Source organism: Xenopus laevis, chromosome 2S (assembly GCF_017654675.1).
Source record: "Xenopus laevis strain J_2021 chromosome 2S, Xenopus_laevis_v10.1, whole genome shotgun sequence".
Lineage (NCBI taxonomy): Eukaryota > Metazoa > Chordata > Amphibia > Anura > Pipidae > Xenopus > Xenopus laevis.
This window is the reverse complement of record NC_054374.1, coordinates 134,040,871-134,052,316: the sequence shown is the minus strand read 5'-3', so window position 1 is coordinate 134,052,316 and position 11,446 is coordinate 134,040,871. Positions and strand designations below refer to the sequence as shown.

The window sequence follows — 11,446 nt, the reverse complement described above, 5'->3', positions numbered from 1 at the left end:
ATGTTCCGACTACTGCTACTTGCTGCCCTGGTCCTTTGTGGTAAGCAGTTATCTGCTCACACTTCATCATCTATCCGGGATGCACATGAGACGTTATTTACACTTTTTAGACAATGTTACTACTACTTCTACTACTACTGACCCTACTAATACTACTACTTCCAGTAAAACTTGCAGGAGCATAAGTTCCACTGTTTAAACAAAAACATATGTGAGCATGTATAGCCGCTCTAATCCAGGATGGTTCAATCGGTATCCCAATGGCTAGCTCCATTATCCTATTGACCAACTGGTTGTGTGGAACTGGTAGAAGTGACGTTCCACTATAACAGTCAGAAGAGAACATTTCACAAACAGTTTTCCCTTTTTCCTAAAAGGACGTTGTGATGTAGACGACAGTTACATAGAGGACAGTGCACGTGTGGTAGGAGGAACTAATGCTGCTAAGAACGCTTGGCCATGGCAGTTCTGTAATAATCTTATTCTAATCATAACCCTAATTTACACTGTGCAGTTCCATGAAAAAGGAAAAAATAACATTGTGTAGTTGTATTACAGTTATGGGACCTGTTACCCAGAACGATTGGGACCTGGGGTTTTCTTGATAATGGATCTTTCCACAATTTGGATCTTTATATATTTAGTCTACTCAAATATCATGTAAACAATAAATAAACCCAATAGGCTGATATTGCTTCCAAAAAGGATTAATTACATCTTATTTTGGATCAAGTGCAAGGGACTGTTTTATTATTACAGAGAAAAAGGAAATCATTTTTAAAAATTTGGATTGTTTGGATAAAATGGAGTCTTATCCATAATTCGGCTTTCTGGATGACGGGTTTCCAGATAATGGATCTCATACCCATATTTGGCTTTTCTCAATAAGCAGGTGGTAGAATACAATTACTCCATATACTGGGTGCACTTATTTGCCAGATCATCTCTGGGTTTGGAATGATTCCTCAGTAACCACAGCAAAGTTACTAGCAGGTTTTCCTTAAATATCCTAAGGTTCTTCCATTACATTTATACTGTATGCAAGTGTTCCTTTTCCAGGTAGAGTCACTTTTTACTTTTTAAAGACCTTATGAATGCTATGCTCAGTTTTCCTTATATATATATATATATATATATATATATATATATATATATATATATATATATATACTCACCAGGCAAGTACTGGATGTCCCATATATGTCACTAGCAGGATATTTGGCCAGATGGATATGGTATTCTCTAGTTCTAACAACTGCATCCTCTTTACAACTTTAGGCCTGCCTTAATACTTACATTATTCTATGTATATATTTATTTACATAGCACCACAAATATAATCTTTACAAGATTTATAGTTAAATATAATGCAGTGGTGAATTATTATAAATTAGGGAAAATAGATAAATATACCGTAAGTTATTTATAAATGCTAGGTAATACACAGTTGGGATGGAGCCCTGCAAGATTACAGTCTATTCATTTTGGTTTCAGTTTAGTAATTTCAAAGAAAAGGAAAGGAACACAGCGATATCTATAGTAACATAAATTATTTTAATTGACTACATACAGATCCAACCAAAAGTGACCTTCACATTCAATTCTCTAGTTGCACAGGCTGTTTGGGAAGCCTAGCTTGCAACTCCGCAATTTTATCTCTCTATAAAGTTCATTCCACTGTTGAACCTTTTCATTTCAGCTAATGGCATTTGTTCTCAGCCTAGTCAGAGCATTGTTTATTGCACTGTTTGCACTGCAAATAATTCACTGTTTTATATAATCTATTTTATATAATAATTTTTATAATTCATTCATTTATTCCAAACAAAAGAAACATGTTCATTTTTACCTATTTTTTAATCAGGATATATTTATATATAGAAAAAAACGAGTAATGGATGGTTTTTTATTTGATATCTAATAAATATGGTATTTTAAAATAATTTATATACAGTAAAAAAGTCCAATCCATTCAAGACCAATAGGTTAAAAATAATCGGTTCATTTTAAGAAGATAAGTTCCCCAGATGCCTTAAGAATACTGGCTGTGTTATCAGTGATTCATTATATATATACCAAATTGTAACAGTATCTGTATGATTCTTTGTTTCAAACGCTACATGAACGTTACATGGTATCCATGACAACCCATGGAAGCTAATCCTCGCGATAGATACACAGACCAGTGCGAATGGGGTTTAAGTCTCGCGATAGTTCCTCCGGTGACGCACCTTCAGGAAGTGATTTAAACCCGACGCTGGGGGTACGCTCTTACTACGCCTTGACAAAGCTATTAATGCGAAACGCGCGTCGGCGTTTGGATTCCTCTTTTAAACTTAATTTTAGAAGGATTTGAGTCTATTGGGTTAACGGAATAGAAGGGGTGGGGAAGATATTCACTTCAACCAGTGCTCGGTAATCTCTCTTTTCTCTACTACTAACGTTCACAAGAGCCCGTGGATTTGTGGTTTTTATGGTTATTCAGCTCTTCTCAGAATAGGATTTAGATTAATATACGAGACCACAGTCCCGGATACTCTGCCTCCTTTGTCTTTGTGGTGTCCCAGGGATAGCAAACAATTAGGTAGTAGTTTTTGGGACAACTCCACCTCTTCTAATTTCCTTTTCTTGCTAAAACTTTTTAACCTGAGCATCATGTGTATTTTTTAAAAGCAAATTATCCCATTAATTGTGGTCCTCACTATATCAACTATTGTATTTTTACCTATTTATCAATATCAATTACTTAGCACTGTTAAGCACTTTACAATAAATTAACCTTGAAGCAATTATGAATTTATGGTAATTGCCATCTAACAGCAATCATATTAGCACTTGAAGCACTTTATTAACTTTAATTAATTCTTTGATCAGATTGATTGTGGATGCAAACCTAACGTACCAGATAACACATTGTATCATAAGGTTCTTAATTTGTGTGAAAGTAATTAATTAGGTATTTATTAACCTTCAAGTTATATTATAATTAATAGAATGAATTATATTGCACTTGCACTTTAATGTAATTTATTTGGTTAAAATTAAGCACTTTACTTTTTAATCAGTCAGTGGTTGCCATTTGACAATCACAAAACACTTATTCGTATTCTAATAATTGAGGAACCGCTGAACGAGTGAGAGGCAATTGGGGTTCTTTTTCTCTTCATAGAATTAATTGAAATTTACTGACTTAGGTCAGACCTCTGCCGTGGGACGAATTTAAGTTTATTTGGGATCACTTCGTTTTTGCGAAGCTGCATATGTGCAAAGACAGGGAATCCAATGAGGAAACAGGGCATTTCTTGGTTCCATCAAATGAAGTCTCTCTCTCTTGCAGGTATGATATTGCAGTCCTCCATCTGGCCTCCAGTGCCACCCTGAACACCTCTGTGAAATTGGCCCAGCTGCCCGCTGATGGTGCTATCCTGGCCCACAACTATGGCTGCATTGTTACAGGATGGGGAAGAACCAGCAGTAAGTTGTATTCTCAGGAAGGGTTTTACAGGCTGGGAGCTTAATACTGCTAGACACTTAGGAAGATTCTCTGAGGAACCTAAAGTGAATGAACTTATCAGTATTTTCTTTTTGTAGAAGGGGATATGGCAAATGGAGATGCTGAAAGATGTAGTTCTGCTCCAGGATGATGGTCAAAGTTTATTTTTCCCTGGCCTCTACAATGCACCCCAGCTTTTGGCATTTGAGGAGGTGGAGGAATAAATTGCCCTGTAGTTTGAGCACTATGGGCCAAAAAAAGTAAGGTGAAAGTCATAATAAATACATCTCTTTTCTGCTTTGAGAAAGTGGCACTACACTTTACATACACACACCATTTCAGGTCAGTGGCACACACTCAAAATCCACTGTATGAATGTTTCTGGTCTGAGGCAGAACTTTTAGTAAATTTAATGTAAATTAAGAGCTCAGCTGTCCATGGTCATTGAACCATATGCCAGTTTAAAATGCAGGCATTTTACGTACAAATTAGGGTTTGTAGGTTTGTTCTTAAGTTGAAATTGTATGTAAGTTGAAACATATACCTTTACTTATTAAATACAACTTAAGGTACATGTAGAGATCCGCTCGTTTGGGGGTCTCTCCCCAATATGCACTCATTGAAGTGGGCGATATCGGGCTGATCTAGAGCCCACCAATTGGATCATAATGTAGCCAATACGGGTGGTTGGATCGTGGGACCGCATCAATGAAAAGATGTGGCCACAATCCAATGAGATTTTTAACTTTGCCCTATCAACATCTGGCCGACTTTCGGACAGATATCGATCGGGAAATTCCATCAGAGGGCCCTATGCACAGGCCAATAATCTTCCAAATCGTTCTGTCGTCAGCTTTAATCGGCCCATGTATGGCCAGCTTAAGACAGATATTTGTCTTAATGTAGTATTTTTTTTTACCTTTCTGTGCATATTTATTTTTACCTTTCTGTGCTCTGGAGTAGACAACACACACCAGAGGGGATTGGGGCAGGTGGTTTATTAAAGCAAAATGTATGTAACTCGAGGACTCCCTGTAATAGTTTTCACTAAGCTCTTAACACGAACATTAACACCAAGCCTCTAGAAAGCCTAGCATAAAGTATCCATTTTATTTTCACATCACTGAGAATACTAATCTAGCTATGTTTCCTGCAGCTGGAGGAGCTCTTGCCTCTATCCTGCAACAGGCTCCTCTATAACTTGCTCCAGCAGCTCCTGGTGGGGCAGCACTGTGAAGACCACTATGGTGTGTGCTGATGGTGCTGGAATCTGTTCCTCTTGCAACGTAAGTTAATTATAGTTACTGGAACTCTCTGTCATGTAACAGCTTTTACACTCCATGTCAACCTTAAAGGAAAAATAAAGTTCAACAATTAGGAAACAGCAGATGGAAGACAGAGCACTGCACTACATTATACATTGGAGCCCTCTATATAATGCCATGGACAGGAAGAAAATACAGAGCTCCTTGTGTACATTTCTCTTATCTGTGTTGGGGTACAAGAAAAGAGGTTGTTGGAAGAAAGGAAGATTATATGTAAAGAGCTTCTGGACCATAATATATAGTATTTAGTATTTATATAATATATATAGTATATTCATGTATTGTTGTATGAGTATTTATTTTTTATTGTATTTTTATACCATTATATGTGTGCCTCCAATCACCTACACATTGTTACCTTGTATACTAGGGAGATTCTGGTGGCCCCCTAAACTGCGCTGTCAGTGGAGTCTATCAGGTCCATGGAATTGTCAGTTTCGGTTCTGCCAGTGGATGCAACATAGTCCAGAAACCTTCTGTATTCACCAGGGTGTCAGCCTACATTTCTTTACATCTATTGGATATCCAAAATGAATAGTTTTTGTAGTTAAATATTGTCTTCTTCTGTCACATTCCAGTAATTACACTGAATTGATATACAGTATGCAATTATTTATTGTCATGTTTTCAAAATATGACAGATGCATTTCACTCTGCATTTATGTTTAAAAACACTATGGCTATACATTACATTAATTACATTAATAGCACATATTTCTCATGAGGCTTTGCCTGCTTAGAATGTGCTGAACTTTACATTCACTCACAAGGTGGAGTGTCGCCACATCAGAAGAAAGAGTCAGCACTGATTTACTCTACAGCTGTAATGATATTGTATATTGGCACAGTGGGCATTGCAATTTCTTAGTAATGGAGTATTGTTTGGGTTCTCCTCCCTGTGTTTTTGTGGGTTTCTCTGGGTGCTCTGATTTCCTCCTGCAGTTCATAAATCATACTGGTAGGTTACTGAGCTCATAATAAACTGACTCTCTTGTGTGCCAGAGGTACTAAAGAGGCAGAGGCATTCTCTATAAAGAACTGTGTAATAGGTTGGTGTTATTTATAGAATGGAAAGAAAAGAAGAATAAAAATAGCAAATCTACTCATCTCTGAATATTAACTTGACGTTTTCTTGTTTCAGGCTTTGTAAATAGACCACAATCAACACAGAAAAATCACGTTGCCATGTGTGCCGTTTATTTTACTTATCTTGGTAAAATGGTAATAAAGGACCATGCGCAAATATTCTTTCTGTTTTGCCTTTATTGTATTATTACTATTAATAGAGCAGCATTGTCTCCTGCAGGGCTTTACAGAGTAAGGGATCACAAATACAAGACAGTTACATATACCATAGGATCCGTTATCTAGAAAGCTCCATGTTACAGAAAAGCTGTCTCCCATAGACTCCATTTTATCCAAATAATCCAAACATTATTTCCTTTTTCTCTTTAATAATAAAACAGTCCCTTGTACTTGATCCAAACTAACATATAATGAATCCTTGCCCTGGTGGCAAAACCAACCTATTGGGTTAATTTAAAGATTTTCTAATAGACGATCAAAATTACGGAAAGATCCATTATCGGGGAAAACCCCAGGTCCAGAGCATTCTGGATAACAAGTTCCATACCTGTATAGACAAACATTTCATCAGAATGTATGCACAATTACAAATTGCATATTGTAAAGGACAATAAGGTGAGTGCTCTGCTCACTAGAGCTTACAATCTGAGTAGCGTGTGCATATATTTATTCCACATGAATGTATGTATTTTTATAGCACTAGTATACGCAGCATTGTACAGCAGAACAATAATTTAATAGAACAAGCGATAGATAAAAATATAAAGTCATTACAATAGATACAAATAAATACAAAGTTCAATAATAAATACAAAATGTAGTTACATTAAGATTCCCCAGAGCTAAGTGTCTAAGAGACAAGAAGATGGAGGTCCCTGCTCCATATAGCTTACAATCTAAATGAATAATAACTTTTTGGTAAATCTGACAGTTTGTGCCAGATGCTTCAGTAAAATATCTTTCTCTCTGTACTGTACCAAATTCAAAACCCTATACCTGCCATTATTGTGTTAATATTCTTATTTTCAAATAATATGAATGGCAGATACAGTAAATAAGCATGAGGAAATGATTTTAATACAAACAGCCATGTTGTGCAATGTATACTCTACTGTATATGCACTGCAGTGTGACATTTGTATCATTACAAGGCTACTAGGAATACCAGGAACTAGGCAGTGATTTAGTTGTTGAAGCATGCTTTGTCATGCAGAACAATTTCACTGGGCCCAGTCATTCCTCTGCAGTCTGCACTGAATACTCATAACTTCTCCATATATCATAGGGGTTCACAAATGTGTTTTTAGGCACTATTTTTTTTTCCAAACAAAACCTGCATTGCAGCTCATGATATGTCCCATTTTGCAAATAACTCAATTTCATGTTAACAAAAGCCTTTGTCATCCCACAATTTCCCCATATTTGCTAGCCATCCAGGACATACATGGTTGACAGAGACCATTTGCCAGTGCTGAAAAATTGATGTTTTTATAAATACAGTATGGAAAGGTGGCCACCTTAATAACCAGCGCCCTGTCAATGTTTGACACATGGTTTAGTAATGGTACAGTATGAGAACTAGGAAAGGCCATGTTATAATCAGTCCTTTTATGCCATTATAATTATGGCAGAACCCTTTTAGTTATTGGGAAGAATGTAGCAGGCAAGTAAATTCTTATCATACAAAAAAATTGTTGTTTTTTTTTTGCAAGAGGATTGCTGTTTCTTGCACAACTTTATTAAAGGAGAACTAAAGCTTAACTAAAGAAGTAGGGTAGAAATGTTGCACATTATATTTTTGGCCTCTACACCATCCCTTTTGCAGGTAAGATCTGATTAGTAAATAATTATTGGTATAGGGCAGCACAGAAACCAGCACAATAAGCATTGGAATTTAATAATCAGTCCTGTGGGTAGCATCATCTTATATTACAGGCAAACCTAATTTACTGCTTGGTAATTTACGATGACCCCTAAGCTTAGCTTCTCAGAGCCCACTGAGCATGTGCGTGTTGGAGACACTCCTAGCAAAATCCAAGATGGGAAATCCCGGTGAAAATTATATAGATCTGGTATAGATGCTGAACATTTAGGCTGGTTCAATGAGTTCAATATATAAAAAATATTATTTCTAACCTTATTCAATTTTAGGCAGAGAAAATATAAACAGGTTTATAAATATGCAATAAAGCGAACGGGGAATAGGTTGCTGCAAGAAATCAGTAATTACAATGAAGTTGATCCAGATCTGGATTTAACCACGTATTACACCTTCTCTGCTTTTTCCTCAACATTTCATGAAAATGAAATGGGAAGGGAAGTCTCTTTATGACTACGACCTTTTATTTATGGCTTTGGTTCTCCTTTATTAGCAAACTTCCCATAGTTTTGAAGTTATTTTAAGTTCAGATGTATTGCCTTTTGTACAATAAAACACAGGAATGAGTTTTCGGGCTTTAGCACACAGGCAGATTCGGGGAGATTAAGTCGTCTGGCGACTAATCGCCTCTTCTTCAGGGCGACAATATCCTTGAACTGCCTTCTCCCTGCCTTCCGCCTGCTAAAATGTAAAATCGCCTGCGGCAATGCACTCGCGGTGCTTCGATTTCTGAGGTCGCCCAAAGTTTCCTCGTGAGGCAACTTCCGGTGACTTCGGAAGTCGATGCGCCGCGAGTGCCATTGCGCTGGCGTTTCCCCCGAAGAAGAGGCGATTAGTAGAATCTGTCCGTGTGCTAAAGCCCTTATGGTACTGGCCACAAAAGTGTCAATGTAATTACAGCTGAAAGCAGTGTTTGTTTAGCGATTTCTCTACTCTGGGACTGACTTTTTACCTCAAGGTAAGGAGTCAGAACAAGCAGTGCTGAGAATGGAAACAGCCAGACTAATAACAATTACATTGACACATGACTTTTAAACCACTGAATATGTGTAATTAGAACATTCTTTATAATTACATTCTCTTTCACTGTGGGAATAAAAGTGTTTTTTGGGTGAAAGCCCCTTCAATTTGGACGTTGAACATAAGCCCTATTTATTGAACTTAATTAGAAAATAATGTTATGTGTACAAGAAAAACGTAAATAGAGAAATAACTATAAAAATGGCTTCTGGTTTATTGCCATGCTATGTCTGGTTTCTAGATCAGCTAAAAAATAACTTTTGAATAAAGCACTGGCCAGAAACGTGCCTGGAAACATTACGAGTGCCAGCTAGAATAATGATAAACCATTCGTCCAAGGATATTGTCATATTGGTTGTTAGTTTTACCTTATTTTAATGAGATTAGGTTTTCTAAAAATATAAATGAAGGAAACAACTTCACCAGCTGCCACATATGTGCCCAAGATGCCTATTATTTACAGTGTGTCATCTGGAAATATTCACACTGACTATTGACAGTGAGTAACACAAAGGGTCTGGTTTATCTGAAACAATGCCTCTCAATGCTACGACTGACTGTAAGTGATTTATTAGCGATCGGGTTTCCTGATACGTCTAAAGGTTGGCCACAATAGTGCCAGCTTTTTACCTTCCAGACTGAGACAATAGCTTGTTGGACTGCGTATAAAGCCACACTGGGGCTCATTTATCAACACTGGGCAAATTAGCCCATGGGCAGTTACCTATATCAACCAATCAGTGACTAACTTTTTGAAACCAGCTGCAAGTATAACAATGAATGCAGCAATCTGATTGGTTGCCATGGGTTACTGCCCATGGGCAAATATGCCCAGTGTTGATAAATGAGCCCCAGTGACTACAGTGACTGAAGGGCAATGACAGATGGAACGTTTTGCAGCTCCTTTAAATCATCGGCAACAAAATTCCCAAATTGCCTTGCCATTACCCACAATGTAAATTGCTATGGCCATGTTATTCAGTTTGTGTATTTGTGCTAAAATGCATTGGCAGGCATTTCCATTTGATTACATGATTTGTATAACTTACCCGAGGCATTTTATTGAAGCATGCCAAGAACTATGTCACTCGTTTAGTATTATAATTCACATATGTCTTATTCTTAAAAATTCTGCCATTTACATTTGATTTGCTTGTTGGAATGCCCCAATTTTGCCAACAATACAGGCGGTTAACACAAATATGCTATGCAACAAAAAGATGAAAAATCTCTTGTGGGCAGACATTCAAATCATTAAAGTCATTGAGAAAATCAAAGATGACATCCTAGGTTTCCTCAACTTACGAGAGGCTTATTTGTTTCTTTATATACATGTACTTATGTAACAAACAAGGGAAAGTTGTGCTCACCACTAACTTTTAAAAACATTAAGCGTGGGTCGCAATGAGGCTGTGACCACAAAATTGGCCAACTACATCAAAGAGGACTTTGACGTAGTTGGCCAGCTTAAATATATTGCAATATATGGACAAACAAAATGTCTTAAAAATATTGTTAAGGGGTTGAGTGCAGAGGACCTCTTGTATTTGTCGGCTATGTACTTTACCAGAGCTAGCAATTAAAAGCCCCTGCTAAAAGTTGAAGTCAAACTTACATGGGGTTATTTACTTGTATGTACTCTGGCCTCCCTTCAGTAGTGGAATATGGTTTCTTTTTCTGAGGATGGTTTAAAATTCCAATAACAGTTAAGACTCATAGGGGCAAATTCACTAAGTGCCGAAGCGCTGAACGCTAGCGTTACTTTGCTAGCGTTTGTCATTTTCGTTACTGCGCAAATTCACTAACGAACGCTGGCGTAGTTCGCTAGTGTTACTTCGTAACCCTTACGCCTGGCGAAGTTTCGCTAGCGACGTAACTACGCAAATTCACTAACGCGCGCAGTGTACTGAACGCTACCTTTTACGCTAGACTTCCTTCGCCACCTCAGACCTGGCGAAGCGCAATAGAGTAGATAGGGATTGTTTCAAAAAAAGTCAAAATTTTTTCGAAGTCCCAAAAAACGCTGCCGTGTTTTCTACATTATGGGTGATAGGCTGAAAAAGATCGAAAAATTTTTTGGGGCTCCCCTCCTTCCCCCCTACATTTCCTGACTCATGGCAACTTACCTAGACAGTGGGCACATGTGTAGAGCAAAATAAAATTTTTATTTGATGATTTGAAGGTTTTCTAGGCATTTGTAGTGCTGATACGTATTCCTCCATTGAAATTTGAATTTGGCGCCGTATGCAAATTAGCCTTCGCTAGCGTAACTTCGCTTCACTTAGCGAATCAACGCTAGCGCAACTTACGCTACCCCTGTGCGCAACTTCGTATTTTAGTGAATTTGCGGAGCGCTGGCGAAACTACGCCTGGCGAAGTGCGGCGAAGTGCGGCGAAGTTGTGCCTGGCGAAACTACGAATGTTAGTGAATTTGCCCCATAGTGCCAGTTGCTTCTTCATCCTTTGCTTCCCAAAACTACCCATCTCCCTTAGGTCACACCCCTAATTTATCCATTGCTTTCTTTACCCCTCCCCTCAGGATTAGGATACTTTTCATCTCTTTGTTCTAATATCCTTTCTGAGCTGTATGTCTGAACCAAGCAGCTCTCTCATATTGAAAGGTGTTTGATTGCACAGATAAAA

The 11,446-nt window shown here is 37.6% G+C and overlaps 1 pseudogene; it reads left to right on the top strand.

The window, feature by feature from the left end:
- Positions 1 to 5,356, top strand: LOC108708998 (annotated as a pseudogene).
- The last annotated feature ends 6,090 nt before the right edge of the window (positions 5,357 to 11,446 follow it).